Genomic DNA, 23,285 nt, shown 5'->3' on the forward strand with positions numbered 1-23,285 from the left:
CTACGCTTCCTGGCGATGCCTGCCTGTGCCCTTCATTGGCTGCCTTTGGAACTCCTCCTAAAGCTTCTGGGCTGACAGCCACACAGGCAGATTAGAGGTGAGGGTAAATGTGTCTGTAATGAGCTAAAAACAGAGTTGCAACAACCTTGTGGACATACTGTCACTCTGAGTGTCAGGTTGAGAGATTGGTGAGTGGGTTGGTGTTATTATTTGGATGGGTATAAGGATGAGTGGACATCTCGAATATTCCTATTTCCACTACTTAAAAAGTGGCCGGGGACAATACTTCTGTTTTTAAACTTTCCTTTCAGCTAAAAAAAATAATCTGTGAAATCTACAGTTTGCATTTATTTTCCCTGAGGGGCCAGGACTGAGCTGGAAATATCTCTGTTGTGGTCCGCTTCCACACCTGTCACTCCCAGCCTAATGGGTCATGCTAATAGCTTCTCGCTGTAGCAGAGCAAACGTTACAGGATAAGACCCTTGTATCCCGGGAAAGAGAGGGTTGCAAGGCAAACAGTTATAAATAGAACTCTAAATAATTGATTTAGGCAGACAACATATTCAGCAGAGCGAGGTTTATTGTTACTGTTGCCTTCACTAGGCTAGCTTTAGGGTCTTTATATTGGTGCTCATGAAGGAGGGATTCTATATACAAGTGAAAATACAGAATGGGTAATTTGATGCAGCATACTGCAAGAGTAAGTGTTTTGAATCCTAAAGTAAAATAAAAAATATCGACCGAACTGTGCTTCCAAAAAACCTTGCATTAAATAATGAATCTTAGCTTTCAAGAGAACATATTTCTTGCATTGTTGTTGCTACAGCCAGTGAAGTGGACACCTCCTTCGACTACTTCTACTACTAGGCTGACTTAGCTGTGCCTATTACCTCTTCTATTAACGTTCTCATCAGACTAACCACATCAGAAAAAGGATGAAATTCCGGAATAAATCCCCACTGCTCTTAATCTAACTCTAATTACGATCATAAAATGATTTTGTCTACTTCAAAGCCCTCTGGAATGTCTGCATTAGAGGTGTGACAAATCAGGACGGCAGGCTGAGGCACTCAATTAATCCCCGTCCCTGTACTTATGGAACCAACCAGTAGTCAATGTGAATTAAAAAGTAATTTATTCAAACACTTTAACAGAGTGAATTTATGACAAACCTTTCTACCAGTATTAGGCACAAGGAATTCAGTTCACAAGGAGGCCTTATTACAGTCCTTGAAGGCACCCCCCACATGGAAAAGTAACTGTAGTTTAAAAAAAGTCTTTATCATTTAAAAAAAAAAAATCCCCCCTCCTACGGGGCTTCTGAAGAAAAAGGTTGTAGCTTCTGGGCAGCTATCATTCCACAAATAAACTACAGATATAAACCAAATTCACCCCTGGAAAAATCCCAATATCAAAGCTTAGTACCCTCATTGACATATTATCAAATGTATAGTGCCAAGGTTGTATAACTAAAACACACATCAACCACAATGTACCCAGTGGGTACAGATGCAATTTCAACATCTAGTTTTGATTTTAAATTTAAGTTGTCAACAAATGTGAATTCAACTTGAAATCAACAAGAAATGTCACCATGTGCATTGGATTTAGGTTAAAAGGTGGGTGAAAAAAAGACAATTCCCCTACGTTGATTACTTTTTGCTAATCCAAATCAGTTTTCCATGTTTCCAATGTAATCACATTTAATTTGGGGGTTAAAATGACATGGAAACAATCTTGATTAAACCAGTGAGTAATGGGTATCGTTTCATACCTTCAAGAAATGCTTCAATGATAAGAGGTCAACAATAGCAAATTGTGCTGTGGTGTTGACAGGAGTCCCAGGCTGAATTCATAGATACAAAGTAAATACAGTACAACTGCTTATACTTTAACATGTACTTCCCCTGAAAGTTAGATGATACGTATTGTGTTTCTTTGATATACAGTATCTCATTGTTTTAAAGAGTTGACTTGCAATGTAGTGTAGGGCTGCTTGTTGGATCTGAGTGTCTGCTGAGGCTCATTAACAGTGTGTGCTGAGAGCCTACAGCAAAGAGCTAACAAACAGCACCACATTTTATGATGGAAGGGATAGTGTTCCTGCTTACTGTAGTTAATTAATTGTCATTTACAAAAAACAATCACCCCTTAAGACTACATCGCCTGGGTTCAAAGCTGGGATGATCTAATAGGGGATACTATACTATAGAAATACTGAGCAATAATACCCAAATCGGTTGTCTGTCTATAAAGGGTCTGTTTCTCTCCATGGTCATGAATAAGACTGTTAGGAAGCATGGTATGGATGTCTCATTGTTATGTGAGGGAGAAGATCCAGCAAATGGCATCCCTCTTGGAGGACCTTGTGTTCTGCCGTTGGACCCCTCAGATAATCTGGAACAGTCTTTACCTCCAAGGGGGTGTTTGGCGTAACAGCTATAGCTGGGCGACCCTGGCGGAACCAAACCCTTCACTCGCTTGACACATCTCGTTGGTCTACAGGCAGGCAAGCCTCTGCTAGTCACTATGGCCGGAAACATGTGACATCTGTGAACAGAGAGGCGGATGGATACACAGTGAAACCAAAGTCTCATGTCTCAGAGGCAAAACACTGAAACAGACAAAACAGCGCCAATGAGGAATACAGACTCAAGACATCAACTCAACTTATTGGTTTATTCAGATCCCCATTAGATTTTGCCGAAGCAGCAGCTATTCTTCCACAGATACACTGATAGACAAGAACGGTCACACAAATGTAAAATACAACGATATACAAACAATACAACTAAAGAATGTGTAGACTGTTAGTGTGTGCATAATTTCAGTCCCTATTGTGCCATGAGATGTTTTATACATTTTTAATGGTCATTTTGCTTGAGTAATTGGAGATGGAAGGGAGTTCCATGCGATCATGGCTCTGTATACTAAATACTGTGTGTTGGCATGAATTCGTTTTGAACTTTGACTGTGAAGAGACCCCTGGTGGCATTTATTGTGGGGTCTATATGGGTGTCTGAGCTGTATGTTATTTGATTATGCAGACAATCTGGAATTTTCATCACAGTAATATTTCTCATAAAAACTAGGAGAAGCAGTTCATCTCTCTTAACTGACTTGCCTAGTTAAATAAAGGTCAAATAAAGCGGGAATGACTGGCATGCATATTGTTAATGTTAGTTCTGTATGTGCAATTAAACCCCCTGTAGCTTTAAGTCCTTAGATCACAATATCTACTAAGCTAACGTATGGAATTGTTATAAGTTGGTCATAAAAATGTATCATTTAGCCATTTGATTTAGAATTTTTTAGGACCTATGTAGGTATAAAAAAAAACATTTAACATTGAATACAGCCTTAAAAAAACTGTAAAATCCTATGCTTCACGGAATTGTTGCTGAATGACGACATGGATATTCAGCTAGAAGGATACACTCTGCACCGGCAGGATAGAACAGCACACTCCGGTAAGATGAGGGGGGGCGGTCTGTGCATATTTGTAAACAACAGCTGGTGCACGAAATCTAAGGAAGTCTCTAGATTTTGCTCGCCAGAAGTTGAGTATATTGTGATAAACTGCAGGCCACACTACTTGCCTAGAGAGTTCTCCGCTATACTTTTCGTGGCTGTTTATTTACCACCACAGACAGATGCTGGCACTAAGACCGCACTCAGTCAGCTGTATAAGGAAATAAGCAAACAGGAAAACACTCACCCAGAGGTGGCGCTCCTAGTGGCCGGAGACTTTAATGCAGGGAAACTTAAATCAGTTCTACCAAATCTCTATCAACATGTTAAATGTGCAACCAGAGGGAAAAAATTATAGATCACCTGTACTCCACACACAGAGACGTGTACAAAGCTCTCCCTCGCCCTCCAGTTGGTAAATCCGACCACAACTCTATCCTCCTGATTCCCGCTTACAAGCAAAAATAAAAGCAGGATGCATCAGTGACTCGGTCTATAAAAAAATTATCAGATGAAGCAGATGCTAAACTACAGGACTGCTTTGCTATCACAGACTAGAACATGTTCCGGGATTCTTCCGATGACATTGAGGAATACACCACATCAGTCATTGGCTTTATCAATAAGTGCATTGAGAACATTGTCCCCACAGTGACTGTACGTACATATCCCAACCAGAAGCCATGGATAACAGGCAACATTCACACTGAGCTAAAGGGTAGAGCTGCCGCTTTCAAGGTGCGGGACTCTAACCCGGAAGCTTACAAGAAATCCCGCTATGCCCTACGACGAACCATCAAACAGGCAAAGCGTCAATACAGGGCTAAGATTGAATCATACTTCACCGGCTCTGACGCTCGTCGGATGTGGCAGGGCTTGCAAACTATTACAGACTACAAAGGGAAGCACAGCTGCGAGCTGCCCAGTGACACGAGCCTACCAGACGAGCTAAATCACTTCTATGCTTGCTTCGAGGCAAGCAACACTGAGGCATGCATGAGAGCATCAGCTGTTCAGGACGACTGTGTGATCACGCTCTCCGTAGCCGATGTGAGTAAGTCCTTTAAACAGGTCAACATACACAAGGCTGCAGGGCATGACAGATTACCAGGACGTGTGCTCCGGGCATGTGCTGACCAACTGGCAGGTTTCTTCACTGACATTTTCAACATGTCCCTGATTGAGTCTGTAACATGCTTCAAGCAGACCACCATAGTCCCTGTGCCCAAGAACACAAAGGCAACCTGCCTAAATGACTACAGACCCATAGCACTCACCCCCGTAGCCATGAAGTGCTTTGAAATGCTGGTAATGGCTCACATCAACACCATTATCCCTGAAACCCTAGACCCACTCCAATTTGCATACCGCCCAAACAGATCCACAGATGATGCAAACTCTATTGCACTCCACACTGACCTTTCCCACCTGGACAAAAGGAACACCTATGTGAGGATGCTGTTCATTGACTATAGCTCAGCATTCAACACCCTAGTACCCTCAAAGCTCATCACTAAGCTAAGGATCCTGGGACTAAACACCTCCCTCTGCAACTGGATCCTGGACTTTCTGACAGGCCGCCCCCAGGTGGTGAGGGTAGGTAGCAACACATCTGCCACGCTGATCCTCAACACTGGAGCTCCCCAGGTGTGCGTACTCAGTCCCCTCCTGTACTCCCTGTTCACCCACGACTGCATGGCCAGGCACGACTCCAACACTATCATTAAGTTTGCTGATGACACAACAGTGGTAGGCCTGATCACCGACAACGACGAGACAGCCTATAGGGAGGAGGTCAGAGACCTGGCCGGGTGGTGCCAGAATACCAACCTATCCCTCAATGTAACCAAGACTAAGGAGATGATTGTGGACAACAGGAAAAGGAGCACCGAGCACGACCCCATTCTAATCGACGGGGCTGTAGTGGAGCAGGTTGATAGCTTCAAATTCTTTGGTGTCCACATCAACAACAAACTAGATTGGTCCAAACACACCAAGACAGTCGTGAAGAGGGCACGACAAAGCCTATTCCCCCTCAGGAAACTAAAAAGATTTGTCATGGGTCCTGAGATCCTCAAAAGGTTCTACAGCTGCAACATCGAGAGTATCACTGCCTGGTATGGCAATTGCTCGGCCTGCGAGCGCAAGGCACTTCAGAGGGTAGTGCGTACTGCCCAGTACATCACTGGGGCAAAGCTGCCTGCCATCCAGGACCTCTACACCAGGCGGTGTCAGAGGAAGGCTGTCACGTTCTGACCTCTATTTCTGTTGTTTTGTATTTATTTAGTATGGTCAGGGCGTGAGTTGGGTGGGCAGTCTATGTTTGTTTTTCTATGTTTTGGGGCATTTCTATGTTTTCGGCCTAGTATGGTTCTCAATCAGAGGCAGGTGTCATTAGTTGTCTCTGATTGAGAATCATACTTAGGTAGCCTGGGTTTCACTGTGTGTTTGTGGGTGATTGTTCCTGTCACTGTGTTTGGTGTCACAGGATAGGACTGTTTTGCGTTTTCACATTTCTTGTTTTTGTTAGTTTGTTCATGTGTAGCGATTTATTAAAACATGAATAACCACCACGCTGCGCTTTGGTCCGCTTCTCTTCCTCCTACAGACGAACGCCCTTACAAAGGCCCTAAAAATTGTCAAAGACCCCAGCCACCCCAGTCATAGACTCTTCTCTCTACTACCGCATGGCAAGCGGTACCGGAGTGCCAAATCTAGGACAAAAAGGCTTCTCAACAGTTTTTAACCCAAGCCATAAGACTCCTGAACAGGTAACCAATGCTTACCCGGACTATTTGTATTGTGTGTCCCACCCCAACCCCTCTTTTACTCTGCTACTACTCTCTGTTTATCTTATATGCATAGTCACTTTAACAATACCTACATGTACATTCTACCTCAATAAGCCTGACTAACAGGTGTCTGTATATAGCCTTGCTACTCTTTTTTCAAATGTCTTTCTACTGTTGTTTTTATTTCTTTACTTACCCACACACACACACACCTTTTTTTTGGCACCATTGGTTAGAGCCTGTAAGTAAGCATTTCACTGTAAGGTTTACACCTGTTGTATTCGGCGCACGTGACAAATACACTTTGATTTGATTTACTGCTAGAGCCCATAGAAACGCATTGAATAATTCATAAATAGCAAAACACAGTAAAATAAATAAATAATAAGGAACAAGATTTTGAAGTGTCTGTCCTATATCCGAGAGATATAATAAAACTCAGGTTTGGTCACATTATTTTTGCCTCATTTATCCCATAGGCCCTTTTCGCAATTTTTACAGCCAGGTCCTGGGTTACCTTCAGATGAATCCCCTGAAGCTTGTGTGCGTCGTAGAGCAGATCAACTGACATCTTCATGCATCTTTTGCCTGCTTACCTCGGTTTATTTAAATAAAAAATTTTAAAAAACCTTGCCGATGACAAGCATACCCATAACATGATGAAGCCACCACCATGCTTGGAAATATGAAAAGTTGTACTCAGTGATTTTACCCAAACATAAGGTTTTGTATTCAGAACATAAAATGAATTTCTTTGCCACATGTTTTGCATTTTTACTTTAGTGCCCTATTTCAAACAAGATGCATGTTTTGGAATATTTTTTATTCTGTACAGGCTTCTTTTTCACACTGTCATTTCGGTTAGTATAGTTTAGAAATTACAATGTTGTTAATCCATCCTCCATTTTGTCATATCACAGCCAATTTTACTCTAACTCTTTCCTTCCTCTTGGTTTCCTTCCTCTTCGGTAACTGAGTTAGGAAGGACACCTGCATCTTTGTAGTGACTGGGTGTATTGATCCACCATCCAAAGTGTAATTCATAACTTCATGCTCAAAAGGGATATTCATTGTCTGCATTAATTTTTAGCTGCCCTTTGTGAGGCATTGGAAGACCTCCCTGGTCTTTGTGTTTGATACTCACTGCTCGACTAAGGGACCCAACAGATAATTGTATGTATGGGGTAAATACAGTTGAAGTTGGAAGTTTAGGTTGGAGTCATTAACTCGTTTTTCAACAACCACAAATTTCTTGTTAACAAACTATAGTTTTGGCAAGTCGGTTAGGACATCTACTTCGTGCATGACACAAGTAATTTTTCCAACAATTGTTAACAGACAGATTATTTCACTTACAATTCACTGTATCACAATTCCAGTGGGTCAGACGTTTACATGCACTAAGTTGACTGTGCCTTTAAATAGCTTAGAAAATTCCACAGGTTTTTAAAATGTTTTTACACATAGGAGTTTACAGGTTTTGTTCCAGCCCTTTACCAACACCTCAATCAACTAATTGTGGTCTAAATGTAAGACTTGCACACAGTGCAATCCCCCAAAAGTCACATCTGTATTTTAGAATGAGCGTCATAAATTACAATGACCTGAACAATCTGCATGACAATCAAATAAAAGTTTATTGGTCACGTCACAGATTAGCAGATGTTATAGCTTGTGCAGCGAAATGCTTATGCTTCTAGCTCCAGCAGTACAGTAAGTATCTAACATTGTGATGTTGCACACCCCTGAAACAAATCCTGGGATATGGTGATTGTCCTGGTGGCTGGGGGGTTCTCAAGTTCTTTACATCTGCCAAGGTGTCAGGGTGGGATATCCTTCAACCTGGAACAAGCACAGATAAGAGGGGAGATATTAACCTCACTGCTCAAATTTCAGTGCAGGTACAACCTCTTAATGTGCAATTGTTTTGTTAAGTTTTGCATATTTATAGACTTGATCAAGTTGTTTACATTAAGAGTAGTAAAATAACTTATCCTCTAATTTTAACTAGTAAAGACAAACCCAACGGTACAACACAATATCGTAAGAGAAAGTCAGCAAACGTTAGGTAAACAGACTCAACAGAATGCACAAATAACTTGGCTGGCAAGCAAGCATAGATTGAACAGAACACAACTGGCTGCATTTACATTTTTCCATCAGATGTTGAAATGTCTTACCTCCAAACGAGTCAAGCATAACTGTTTCCTCCTGCTAAGCCAATTGCGTGAAATGCCAATCAGGTGCCCTCTTTAGTCCCTGAAAACAAATGGGAAAACTAATTTGCCACATGTCTTTAGCTGGCTAGCAAATTAGACAATTCATGATAAAAAAATTAAATAACGTCTGGGTCTTCACAATTAACACTACTGAATCTACGATTAGTGTTAATTTCTGGTCACAATTTGTAGACTTGTTTACGTGCTGCTGTGCGGTTTGTTGCTCACCTTACTTTGCTACCTGCCAACTTCACGGTTTCTATTTTTTAATTACCGTTTATATTTGAATTTTTTCTCCTTGCTCGACTTTTTTCATTCCATTTTTTTCCACCCCGGACACTTTATCTGGACGTGGTTCGTCAGGACATAACAATCGGAAAATTGTATTTTTGGGCGACGATTTGCCATTTTTTTTTTATACACCTATATTTAATCTTGATTTAACTAGGCAAGTCAGTTAAGAACACATTCTTATTTTCAATGACGGCCTAGGAACGGTGGGTTAACTGCCTCGTTCAGGGGCAGAAAGACAGATTTTCACCTTGTCAGCTAGGGGAACCAATCTTGCAACCTTATAGTTAACTTGTCCAACGCAATAACGACCTGCCTCTCTCTCGTTGCACTCCACAAGGAGACTGCCTGTTACGCAAATGCAGTAAGCCAAGGTAAGTTGCTAGCTAGCATTAAACTTATCTTATAAAAAACCATCAATCATAATCACTAGTTAACTACACATGGTTGATGATATTACTAGATATTATCTAGTGTGTCCTGTGTTGCATATAATCTGACTGAGCATACAAGCATACAAGTATCTAAGTATCTGACTGAGCGGTGCTAGGCAGAAGCAGGCGCGTAAACATTCATTCAAACAGCACTTCCATGCGTTTTGCCAGCAGCTCTTCGTTGTGCGTCAAGCATTGCGCTGTTTATGACTTCAAACCTATCAACTCCCGAGATGAGGCTGGTGTGACCGAAGTGAAATGGCTGGCTAGTTAGTGCGCGCTAATAGCGTTTCAAACTTCACTAGCTCTGAGCGGGTGGTTGTTTCCCTTGCTCTGCATGGGTAACGCTGCTTCGATGTGGTGGCTGTTGTCGTTGTGTTGCTGGTTCGAGCCCATGGAGGAGCGAGGAGAGAGACGGAAGCTATACTGTTGCACTGGCAATACTAAAGTGCCTATAAGAACATCCAATAGTCAAAGGTTAATGAAATACAAATGGTATAGAGGGAAATAGTCCTAAAATAACTACAACCTAAAACTTCTTCGTAACCCGGGCGACGCTAGGCCAATTGTGCGTCGCCCCACGGACCTCCCGGTCGCGGCCGGTTACGACAGAGCCTGGGCGCGAACCCAGGACTCTGATGGCACAGCTGGCGCTGCAGTACAGCGCCCTTAACCACTGCGCCACCCGGGAGGCCTGTTTTTGCATTATTTTAACCAAATTGAACATGTTTCATTATCTACTTGAGGCTAAATAGATTGTAGTGATGTATTATATTAAGTTAAAATAAGTGTTAATTCAGTATTGTTGTAATTGTCATTATTACAAATATATTTTTTATTTTTTATCGTCCGATTAATCGATATCGGCCCCTTTGGTCCTCCAATAATCGGTATCGGCGTTGAAAAACCATAATCGGTCGACCTCTAATAGGGTTATTGTTATCCAAGTCGGCACCAACGATGTTAGGATGAAACCGTCAGGTCACCAAGCGCAACATAGCTTCAGCATGTAAATCAGCTAGAAAGATGTGTCAGCATCGAGTAATTGTCTCTGGCCCCCTCCCAGTTAGGGGGAGTGATAAGCTCTACAGCAGTTTCACAACTCAATCGCTGGTTGAGAACTGTTTTCTGCCCCTCCCAAAAGATGGAATTTGTAGATAATTGGCCCTCTTTCTGGGACTCACCCACATACAGGACCAAGCCTGGCCTGTTGAGGAGTGAAGGACTCCATCATAGCTGGAGGGGTGTTTTCAACTTATCTACGAACATAGACAGGGCTCTAACTCCCCCAGCCTGCCAGCTTAGTGGAGTCTGCCACTAGCACAGTCAGCGTAGTCAGCTCAGCTATCCCCATTGAGACTGTCTGTGCCTCGACCTAGGTTGGGCAAAACTAAACACGGCGGTGTTCGCCTTAGCAATCTTTACTGGAATAAAGACCTTCTCCATTCCTGCCATGATTGAAAGAGATTGTGATACCTCACATCTCGAAATAGGGCTACTTAATGTTAGATCCTTCACTTCCAAGGCATTTATAGTCAATGAACTAATGGCTGATCATAATCTTGATGTGATTGGCCTGACTGAAACATGGCTTAAGCCTGATGAATATACTGTGTTAAATGAGGCCTCACCTTCTGGTTACAGTAGTGACCATATCCCCCACACATCCCGCAAAGGCAGAGGTGTTGCTAACATTTACGATAGCAAATTTCAATTTACAAAAAAACCCTGAAATGTTTGTCTTTTGAGCTTCTAGTCATGAAATCTATGCAGCCTACTCAATCACTTTTTATAGCTACTGTTTATACGCCTCCTGGGCCATACACAGCGTTTCTCACTGAGTTCCCTGAATTCCTATCGGACCTTGTAGTCATAGCAGATAATATTCCGATTTTTGGTGACTTTAATATTCACATGGAAAAGTCCACAGACACCCTCCAAGGCTTTCGGAGCCATCATCGACTCAGTGGGTTTTGTCCAACATGTCTCCGGACCTACTCACTGCCACAGTCATACTTTGGACCTAGTTTTGTTAACTGGAATAAATGTTGTGGATCTTAATGTTTTCCCTCATAATCCTGGACTATCGGACCACCATTTTATTACGTTTGCGATCGCAACAAATAATCTGCTTAGATCCCAACCAAGGATCATCAAAATTCGTACTATAAATTTATTAAGTATGCTCACTCTTTTTCTCTCTTTCTTTCTCTCTCGGAGGAACTGAGCCCTAGGACAATGCCTCAGACCTACCTGGCCTGTTGACTCCTTGCTGTCCCCAGTCCACCTGGCCGTGCTGCTGCTCCAGTTTAAACTGTTCTGCCTGCGTCTATGGAACCCTGACCGGACGTGCTACCTGTCCCAGACCTGCTGTTTTCAAATCTCTAGAGACAGCAGGAGCGGTGGAGATACTCTGAATGATCGGCTATGAAAAGCCAACTGACATTTACTCCTGAGGTGCTGATCTGTTGCACCCTCGACAGCCACTGTGAGTATTATTATTTGACCCTGCTGGTCATTTATGAACATTTGAACATCTTGGCCATATTCTGTTATAATCTCCACCCGGCACAGCCAGAAGAGGACTGGCCACCCCTCATAGCCTGGTTCCTCTCTAGGTTTCTTCCTAGCTACCGTGCTTCTACACCTGCATTGCTTCTACATTGCTTGCTGTTTGGGGTTTTTGGCTGGGTTTCTGTACAGCACTTTGTGACATCAGCTGATGTAAGAAGGGCTATATAAATACATTGGATTAAATTTGTTTGATTAGTTAGTTTAGTTGTTCATCATAGCTTTCACGTCTGATACGTCCGAGATTCTTTTTAACGCGTAAATTCAGATGACGACACTTGCTTCGCACTCATGTTGGTGCTAGCAAGCAGGCTAGCTATAAGCCAATCCAGTAGGATCTGGCAATTATATTGAGCTTCGATTGGTCAATAGCAAAAGGATGTCGGAGTATTTGCATAAATTTCAGCTTTCCCCCAACTATGGCCCCGCCCTGTTTATGTCCATCTCCCATTTTCGCCGCTCACATCGTCCAACAGTTCCATCGCCCACTTCGCTTCAGTCATTAAAAATGGGCTTCCGTTTTTTCATCGTCCCCAACGCGGATCTTGTGCTAGCTAGCTTGACAACAGGCTGATAAACACCAGTGACTCAACATTGGAAATATGAAATAATTTAAACATTAACATAATTTGGTGAATAAATGTTTTACAGTTGGAAGTGTTATTACTTATCCTTTTGGATTTCTCTCTCCCACGAGGGGACTTATGTCCGCCAGCAAGCAGGAGGATGAATACAAACTCGACAACCCAACCTTCATCAAATATACATACAAGCCCTTATTAAGATAGAAGGGGTGAGGGTAGTCACTAGTTACCACAGCCACAAAGTATGAGTTTCAGCTGAACCCCACCTAGTTCTACAATATCTTTACCTTTTCAATGCACTCACTGTTCCAAAATGTGACTGACCAGTTCAAATCGGTCTTATGTAGCACCATTTGAAATTGAATAAAAGTAGAGACTCAGAGCTACAAAATGGTATATCATACACTGCAATTATGAACAATGGGCAAGTAATTCTGCTTTGAAAGTTGATCAACTTGTAAACTCACTTTTGAGAAAAGGACCAACTGGGAGTTCTCGCTTGTCTACACTCATTCAGCATTGTTCACACCCAATTAAACCAGCCCCACCCATCTCTTTAAGGATTCACATGAGGTCATGTGTTAAAACAGTGAGTAGTGTAGTAAAGACTAAAAAGGTAATAGTAGCCTACAATAAGGAACACATCCAGGTAAACAGTGTCCAGATAAATATTATAGACACTTACCCAGACACAATTGTATAAATTGATGGGTTATGTGAAATAAATGCTATAAACCCCAGCCACATTCAGTGGTAAAAAAAACAACTAAACTGTCACCAGAGTAAAATCATAAATCACTTCAAATTCCTTATATTAAACCAGACGGCACAATTCAATTTATTGGAGTGTGCCCCTGGCTCTTGTCAACACTCAAGACAATTTACAAACAAAGCATTTGTGTTTAGTGAGTGGGCCAGATCAGAGGCAGTAGGGATGTTCTCTTGATAAGTGTGAATTGGACAATTTCTATCAAAATGTAACAAGTAGTTTGGGTGTCAAGGAAAATGTATTGAGTAAAAATAATTTTCTTTATGAATGTAGTGAAGTAAAAGTAGCCCCAAAAAATATAGAAAAAAGTATAGTGTACAGGTACCACAAAAAAAGTACTTTAATAAAAATACTTCACACCACTGCCCAAATTCTTTCACACCAGTACATTTACATACTTTATAAACTGTTTCACAGTATTCCATACATAAGTTAAGGCCATGCAACCTGAGTGAGTTACTCATGTACAGTACATAAAGATGCATGCGCCAAATATTTCTGTAAATGACACTTGATACGGTCACACAATATTGTTGTGGTATGTTACAACCACACATACCAATATTTTGCTAAGTGGGTGGTCTCTACAGACGGTGTAAACTGTGCAGCCAAATGGTTACTTGCATAGTAGCAATATCAGAAATATACATTTATATTAACACTATCTATCAGTGATTGATGAGGTAGTTAGTTATATGTATACAATCAGGGGTAAAGTGGGTGAGAAGCAGGATAAAAACATTTAATATTAGCAGCAACGTATGGCGTGTGTGTTAGGAGAGAGTCATGTGAATAGAGGCACTGCAGATAGTGCTGATGACTGGTCCGTCCAAACCACGCATGAACAAGAGAATGTATATTTTGGAGAGCCTGTTTCGGTCTTGCCCTTGACTTTGGTGCAGGGCATGTGATGTCCATGGCTTCTTCGTTGCAAAACTCCCTGATCTTGTTAAAAATATACATTTGTCTAGTTGTGTCCAGTCCAGATGGTGATTTTATAGGCAGACTATGTGAGGAAGGATGCGCAGAAGCTGAAACATGTTCCCGACCTCCCGGAAACTCCTTGGTGACAACACCAGGCACCAGAGCATCGAAGCTGTAAAACAGGGAATAACAAAAATCAGAAGACACAACCCTGCACAAGATCAATTCACCTCCCAAGTATTGATAAGAATAACCTTAATGAACATATTTTTTTACCTGATGCGCTCTGCTTGCTCTGTGGCAGCAGCCTGAAGTACGGAGTCAGGTGTTGTTGCCAGCCATAGCTTTCCACCAGCACCGTACCATCCTCCAGTCCAACCAGCTGTGTTCACTCTGGTCTTTCTGAAGCGCCACTTGATAAGGCCGAAGCACCAGTCGGGGGCAAACTTGGTGAGTTTTGGTAACTGTATGACTGGTGGATTAGAGTCAGGCGTATTCTACTGATTGATGCTGAAAGACAAATTCCAGATAAATACTTTAGCCTTATTATATAGATGCGAAATGGCATTCTGAGATATCACTACACAGTTCATACAGGGAATGTTAGCTACTGTAGCTAGCCAGCCAGCTGGCTAGCTAACAGCAAGCAATACAAACCGATTGTCATAGCTAGCTAAAGTTAACCCAATAGGTTCAATGTTAGCTAGCTAACATTAGGCTATAACTAGCAATGCAGAACGGCATTCTGAGAACTACACTAACGTTACACACACACGTTAATGTTAGCTAGCCACTTAGCTAGCTAACGTCAGCTGAGGTTAACAGCAAGCTTTAACTTGGGGTCTTTTGTTTAGTCACATTAACTAGCTAAAATATGAAATATAATCCCAATCCAATGAGTAACGTTACTAGCAATACAAACCAATTGTCATAGCAAGCTAAAGTTAAATGAAACTAACGTTATTTGGTTAGCAAGCCAGCCATCAAACTCCAGCTGGCTAGCTAACAGCAAGCTTTTAGCCTGCAATGAAAATGTTAACAAAATTAGAAACATATAATGTCTGAATCTGTAGCTAGATTCTTACCTGTATACATGGATGAAAGCGTCATGGCAGACTACAACCCCTGTGTTTCTGTTTAGTTTACACAGCTTGTTTGGCCGGTTGCGTTCCACCGATTTCAAAACGTGTTATTTTCAGAGTCAGCATTGCATGGCACGATCGTCATCCAGAAAATTTTCCCCACTGACCTTTGTCGATAGCATCTGATAAATTCAGGGCAGCAATGTTATTGAGAGCAGCAGCAAAATATTTGCAGTTCTCCGTGGTTAAAGTTATATCTTTCGAAAACGGCATGACGAGCAGCTCATTATATAGACAAGATGCAACACTGCAGACCAATCCACACTCATCTCTCAGCATGTCCAGCCCACTTGTTATCTCAGCTAATCATGGCTAGTGGGAAGGTTGCCGTCTTTCTGTGGCTAAACCAACTAGGCTCGTAATTTAACAATTTTATTCGTATTTAGAGATTACATAGTTTAAAAAGGCACATGAAAGTTCATATGTTCCAGAAGGCATTTTATGGTTGGCGCACACATTGACTATGTTTTCCTAAGAGGAATAATAACTTTGGACATGTCTGTTCCTATCAAAGTGTATGCCTTATTTTCTGTATATCATGTTGTTTCTACGGTAGCATAACCAAATGTATGCATGTATGGAGCATAATATATTTAGTTTTAAGTACTGGTGAAAAATGATGCGTTCCAATTCTTGCATAGATTGTAATGGATGTGTGTAAAATACTTTGACAGTTGTACTAACCCGAAGCTGTTCGCCAGCTACGTGTGGCACCATGTTTGTTGACATTATACCATGCATTCTGGGTGTCACGTAAACATCTCAGACCAAAGATGTTATAACAAATTCATGTGAAGGGACGGTTCACTCATCTTTGAATGAAGGGAAGGGAATGATCGTAGACACACCCTCTTCAACATGGATACTGCAAACAGACGAAACTCATGTCTTATCTTAAGTTGACTCGGGGAAGAAAAAAAAGTTACATTTTAGATTTTTAAAATTATTTTGATCAATGTTGAGCTCACCCGTGATGTGATTAATTGTAAATTGTAATTGCTATTAGCCAATTCATATTATGGTTTGTCAACCCAAATATGACCGCTTGTGTTAAGTCATTCTTTCCTCAGATAACGCTAAGAATAATGCAGCATACATTTTCCGGTTTGGATGATTGTGTTATGCGGACACAGCTTCTGAGGATGTCTGAACATTGCATGCATCCAAAAATAAACTGGTCACATTTAGGACATTACGTTTCGAAACAATGTTCTAAATAAGCGTTCTAATCACACAAGTTTGAGAGTATGCTGCAGGGACCACTGTATAATGAACACACCCGTGTTAACGACATTGCTAACCTTAAATTAAGCCCAAAAAGCAAATTGTTTTATGAATGTTTACGATATAGCCAATTCTGACTGTGGCAACCAGGGGAGAGAGAGCTGAATGTTGCGAGGATTTCTGGTAAATGTAGGAAACTGCAAAGGCAGAGGAAGCTTGGGGAGAGGATTGCACAATCTTGGAGGGTAAAGAAAATGCTGTTTTATAAAATAAACGGTAAGATATTAAGTGATTTAGCGGGTGTATTTTCACTACAGTACATGTAACGATGCTTGTAATGTATTAAATAAAAATATTTTCCTATAAATATCAGCAATCAAACAATTTCAGAGCACACCGGTGTACTGGCTATCCAGATATCTAGAAGGATAAATCTACAGAAAGTATGGAGGGCTGTTATTTTCATGTCATTCAAATCTGTTCGCACACAAGAATAAAGCCATAAGGTTTCCCTCATGTTGGCATATTTATTGGAAAACAGCAGCATGTTACGGATCTGACTTTTCTGCTGCAATTCTAATTACCACAACGCGTCCAGCTCTGTCTGAATGTATGTTGTTATGTTGTAATTTAAAACGGAGTAAAATTAAAATATCCTGAAAAAAATAAATGGATGCTATAATAGATGTTTTCAAATGATAAATTATTAACCGAATATTCATGTATAATAATGAAAAAATGGTGGAAAAATGGTGTCCATGACTGATGTTCTCATCCTACGCAACATTTGGACTGTTTACACAGAGAATTTTAAATAAAGTTTGATTTTGAATTAAGCAACAAATCTGCCAGTACCTTCAAGATGGTAAGCAGATCTTTATATTTCTCCAGTTAAAAGTTAAACAATCTCGTCAGACCGCGTACACGACAGTATTGATTATCATTACCGATACAGGTAGTTTCCAAAATTTAGGAAAACGTTACGTTTTTAAATCTATTAAAATATAATTCATTAATGTCTAATTATGTACATTGAGTGATAAAAATGTGCTTAGTTATCATGTCTTCTCCATTGTTAGCAAAACATGCTACGGTTCCTCATCCTCCGCAACACCATTCTCACTTACCACTGCAATTTAAGGCTAGTTGTGGTAGAGAGAACTTCTGTTTCAGTAATGAGAATTGAATCATACAGACTATTTAATATATAATGAACTATTAATTAAAATATGATTTACTAACTGTTGATATTTTTCTTTATGTCCTGTTTAATTGCAGACAATCAGCAAGTGACAAAAAGAAAGCTTTACCGTAGGCTGACAAAATTCAGAGAAAGCTTACACCAACCCAGAACTGCTGGAAGAGTACAGAAAGAAGACAAGAGGTTAGGGGTTGGAGAAGTTACAGCAAAAGTAATTAGCATATAGGTCTATAGGAAGCCTATGCCCTCAGTGTCTATAAGAAGTCAATACCCTACAGTGTTTAGAAGTCTACACATGCACGCGCACACATCCACCACACACAGAATTAGTAAGCCATTTAGATACTATAGGATGTCCACACAGTCTGTAAGCCATTCAGTCACTACTATAGGATGTACACACACGTCAGTAAGCCATTCAGTCTTTACTATAAGATGACGTGTCCATAACAGTACGATTTCCCCCATGTTTTGAGACATGCTCATTTCATGCTTCCTTTCCATTTCTAGATATCAAAAACAAAAGCAAAATTGTAAAATCAAGAAAACTCCAGATCTGACAAAGCAGCAACATAAACGAAGCACAAGTGGCAGGAAAACTCAAGAGGTATTACAGAAAAAATAAACATCTAAAAGCTGTATTGGACATAATACCATCAAGCAAGGAAGACAATACACTTCAACATGTTCAAGAGGTAAAATGAAGTTATTCAAAGTCTTCAAGAAGACAGCCTCCTCAAGAGAACTGCCATTCTCACCTCAGCAAGTAAATGCCCCTGCCATCAACTCAACTCCTAAAAGAAGAGACAAGCACCAAGAAAGTCACCCAGAAAGAAGAACCGAAGAATGAAAACAATCCAAATTGAGGTCAAAGTTGCGCTACACAGAAAAGCTGCTGGAGAGGACCAAAGAGATTGTCAACCTAAAGAAAAGACTTGAGATGATGGCCAAGAGGAAGCAGGTAATTGACAACATGGAAGGCAGATAGGTCCAGAAGAAAACTACAAAGAGAGGTCATCAGAGAACATTATTCAATAACAGCCAGAGAAGACTAATGCGCAAACTCATTAGCCGCTTCCTTCATCAAGATGAAGTCTCCACTGTAATAAATGGGAATCCGGAGAAATTCGGAAAAGAGCCAGACACTATGGCAAATATTCATAGAAGTCTGAGAATCCAAGGCACAACCTTTCCAAGGCTCTACTTTCACATCATCATCTGCACATCTATCACTCCAGTGTTAATGCTAAATTGTAATTATTTCACCTCTATGGCCTATTTATTGCCTTACCTCCCTAATCTTCTACATTTGCACACACTGTACATAGATTTTTCTATTGTGTTATTGACTGTACGTTTGTTTGTGTACTCTTGTTTTTGTCGCATTGCTTTGCTTTATCTTGGCCAGGTTGCAGTTGTAAATGACAACTTGTTCTCAACTGGCCTACCTGGTTAAATGATGGTGCAATAAAAAATAAAAATCTTTAAACTTAAGCCACTTTGGATTGGCCAGCAAAGAGTCAGACAGAAACATGTGTTTGCAAAACACATGAAAACTTTGGCTTAAAGAAGCTGCACCAGAGCTTGGGGTCATAGAAACGTCATCCCAAGGGACACTGTACAGGCCAGTGTGTGTAGTGATATGTGCTCTAATGTTTTTTGTATGTGTTTTGTTTTTAGCCTGTTTGTTATGTACTTTTGAAGCACTGCAAAATGAAATTGATTGAACTTAAATCCATGGTTGTGCCAATATGATCTCATTTTCTACATTAAAATGTCATGTTTTTAACTATACCTCAGTCTTAGTATCATTACCAAAATCAACCTCATTTCTGAACCTGTGTCCATTTAATGTTAATTTAATGAATGGAAAAGTTTGCTTTTAAATGCATATGCAGAATCTATACGTCACGTTCTTTCAGGCTTGCCACATTTTGAAAATATGTCAGGTGTCAATGAAATATCAAAAATATTAGGTTGAAGATTGCGGAAGGTGTTGCGGTAATGAGAGAAGTCAGTCAAAATCAAATAAACATTTTAATTTAGAAATATATATTATTTCAGAGTTTCAAGTAACAAATCTTTTTTTTATTTTTTTATGTGAAAATGTATTAGCTTTCCTAATGGTCTTGACGTTTTCAGACCGTTCATGTAATGAGATTAAGGACTTGTTTTGGAAAATATGTTCAAAAAGGTGTTAAATTGTCAGTAAATGTTTTAAATTAATGCTCAAACACTTCAGACCTTGATATTAATGCCTAAAAAGGACATTTGTTGATGCATGTCTTTAAAGATTTAATGTTTGAAATCTTTGAAACTAAGATTGTGAGAATCACCCTAGCATACTCATTTAGCCAACTTAATTCTGTAATTATAATAAAATGTTGCATTACTTACAAATCTCTCACGTCGCGTGCTCAAAATGGAGCCTCTGACAGAGCTGCTTTGACTAAGTGACAATTAGATGCCGACCGATTTAAATCGGCTTGGCAGATTAATTAGGGCCGATTTCAAGTTCTCTTAAATCGGAAATCAGCATTTTTGGACGCCGATTACGAGGAGACTGTGTGGCAGGCTGACCACCTGTTATGAGAGTGCAGCAAGGAGCAAAGGTAAGTTGCTAGCTAGCATTAAACTTATAAAAAACAATCTTAACAATCACTAGTTAACTAAATATGGTTGATGATATTACTAGTTTAACTAGCTTGTCCTGTGTTGCAAATAATCAATGTGGTGCCTGTTAATTTTATCATCGAATCACAGCCTACTTCCATCTTCACCAAACAGGTGATGATTTAACAAAAGCGCATTCGTGAAAAAAGTGCAATCATTGCACCATTGTACCTAACCATAAATGCCTTTCTTAAAATCAATACACAAGTATATATTTTTAAACCTGCATATTTGTAAAAGACTCATGTTAGCAGGCAATATTAACTAGGGAAATTGTGTCACTTCTCTTGTGTTCAGTGTAAGCAGAGTCAGGGTATATGCAGCAGTTTGGGCTGCCTGGCTCGTTGAACTGTCTGAAGACCATTTCTTCCTAACAAAAGACCATAACTAATTTACCAGAATTTTACATAATTATGACATAACATTGAAGGTTGTGCAATGTAACAGCAATATTTTGACTTCTGGATGCCACCCGGTCGATAAAATACAGAACGTTTCCGTATTTCACTGAAAAAAATAAACGTTTTGTTTTCTAAATGAGTTTCCGGATTTGACCTAAGGCTCGTATGTGTGTTTATTATATCATAATTAAGTCTATGATTTGATATAGCAGTCTGAGCAGTGGTAGGCAGCAGCAGGCTCGTAAGCATTCATTCAAACAGCACTTTACTGCGTTTCCCAGCATCTATTCGCAATGCTTGAAGCGCAGCTCTGATTATGACTTCAAGCCTATCAACTCCCGAGATTAGGCTGGCAATACTATAGTGCCTATAAGAATATCCAGTAGTCAAAGGTATATGAAATACAAAATGGTATAGAGAAATAGTCTATAATAACTACAACCTAAAACTTAACTGGGAATATTGAAGACTCATGTTAAAAAGGAACCATCAGCTTTCATATGTTCTCATGTTCTGAGCAAGGAACTTAAACGTTTTCTTTTCTCCATGGCACATTGTTTTTGCCTTATTTAAACCAAATTGAACATGATTTATTTTTTATTTGAGACTAAGTTGATTTTATTAATGTATTAAAATAAGTGTTCATTCAGTATTGTTGTAATTGTCATGAAAAGGGGAAAAAATTAAGTTATATTTATAAAAACGTCCGATTAATCGGAACCGGCTTTTTTGGGTCCTCCAATAATTCGCTATCGGCGTTGGAAAATCATAAAGTGACAATAACAAGCTATTTAGAAATGCATAGTATTTCCTTGTATGTAATGAAGCAATGTCACAGAACTTAATACAATTTTAGACAAAGCCTTTTAATTAAAATAGGCATTTATGTACTCAAATTAGTCTCGCAAGTAAATCAAATACTAACGTCCGTTTGGGTATGCGAATAACTGCCCATCCCTACTTAAACAGCGTCGAACAAGAGACTACGATGAGTTTAGCTTTTTCTGTTGATGAAATAGGTTAAAGCACTTGAGGATAATATTTATGAATAATCCTGCAGATTTAACCTTCAAAGTTTGTAGACTGTCAGACGCTGGACCGCATTCCTTTTAATTCAAAATTAGTAAAAGGCGGAGGACAGGCAATTACCTTTTAACTTGTTCTGTATCAGCCTACTATTGTGTAAGGCTCTCAGACAATATGGAACATGCCCTGGAAGTTGATACCAATAAGGTTTGCTTAACAAGTCTCAATGCTTTGTATTTTTAACATCTCTGCACATCCTGCTTCACACCCCACACGGTGTGGAAGGCAGGCAATTTTCTTTAAAGAAGAAACAATAGCGGATTTGGCATATCACCGGTTCATGGTAATTGTATGATGAAGGATCTCAGCCTCCTATTAGTGTGCTGTGTAACGGCTCATGATATCCTTATCTGGACACCGGTCAAGACTGGAGCAGAATGAACATAGATCTGCTGCATAATGCAATAAGGTTTGAAATTTCAGGGCGGGTAGGGATAGCAACGAGCCAGTGGATTTCAGGAAAGGGAAGTTCAGTGCAATGCCAGCCTGTTCAGACTACTGCCAATATACACTGCTCAAAAAAATAAAAGGGAACACTAAAATAACACATCCTAGATCTGAATGAATGAAATATTCTTATCAAATACTTTTTTCTTTACATAGTTGAATGTGCTGACAACAAAATCACACAAAAATGATCAATGGAAATCAAATTTATCAACCCATGGAGGTCTCGATTTGGAGTCATACTCAAAATGAAAGTGGAAAACCACACTACAGGCTGATCCAACTTTGATGTAATGTCCTTAAAACAAGTCAAAATGAGGCTCAGTAGTGTGTGTGGCCTCCACGTGCCTGTATGACCTCCCTACAACGCCTGGGCATGCTCCTGATGAGGTGGAGGATGGTCTCCTGAGGGATCTCCTCCCAGACCTGGACTAAAGCATCCGCCAACTCCTGGACAGTCTGTGGTGCAACGTGGCGTTGGTGGATGGAGCGAGACATGATGTCCCAGATGAGCTCAATTGGATTCAGGTTTGGGGAACGGGCGGGCCAGTCCATAGCATCAATGCCTTCCTCTTGCAGGAACTGCTGACACACTCCAGACACATGAGGTCTAGCATTGTCTTGCATTAGGAGGAACCCAGGGCCAACCGCACCAGCATATGGTCTCACAAGGGGTCTGAGGATCTCATCTCGGTACCTAATGGCAGCCAGGCTACCTCTGGCGAGCACATGGAGGGCTGTGCGGCCCCCCAAAGAAATGCCACTCCACGCTCCATGACTGACCCACCGCCAAACCGGTCATGCTGGAGGATGTTGCAGGCAGCAGAACGTTCTCCACGGCATCTCCAGACTCTGTCACATGTGCTCAGTGTGAACCTGCTTCCATCTGTGAAGAGCACAGGGCTGTAAGCACAACCCCCACCTGTGGACGTCGGGCCCTCATACCACCCTCATGGAGTTTCTGACCGTTTTAGCAGACACATGCACATTTGTGGCCTGCTGGAGGTCATTTTGCAGGGCTCTAGCAGTGCTCCTCCTGCTTCTCCTTGCACAAA

The 23,285-nt window shown here is 40.6% G+C and overlaps 1 protein-coding gene across 6 annotated transcripts in view; it reads right to left on the reverse strand.

Moving 5' to 3' along the window:
• Positions 1–1,057: 1,057 nt before the first annotated feature.
• LOC139386005 (kelch-like protein 25) overlaps positions 1,058–23,285 on the reverse strand; it is a 44,783-nt gene continuing 22,555 nt past the window's right edge. For 2 of the 6 annotated variants that reach the window (XR_011629001.1, XR_011628998.1), the window contains exons 3-4: positions 8,445–8,523; positions 6,415–8,106 (exon numbers count right to left, since the gene is read on the reverse strand). The gene's annotated coding sequence lies outside the window, so the exon portion shown is untranslated. Of the gene's footprint in view, positions 2,552–6,414; positions 8,107–8,444; positions 8,524–13,443; positions 14,229–14,332; positions 14,567–17,743; positions 17,779–23,285 lie in introns of those variants that run through there. The other 4 variants (XM_071131498.1, XM_071131418.1, XR_011629010.1 and 1 more) reach the window with 3 other exon arrangements.

The sequence above is a fragment of the Oncorhynchus clarkii genome, chromosome 1 (genome assembly GCF_045791955.1).
Source record: "Oncorhynchus clarkii lewisi isolate Uvic-CL-2024 chromosome 1, UVic_Ocla_1.0, whole genome shotgun sequence".
NCBI lineage: Eukaryota > Metazoa > Chordata > Actinopteri > Salmoniformes > Salmonidae > Oncorhynchus > Oncorhynchus clarkii.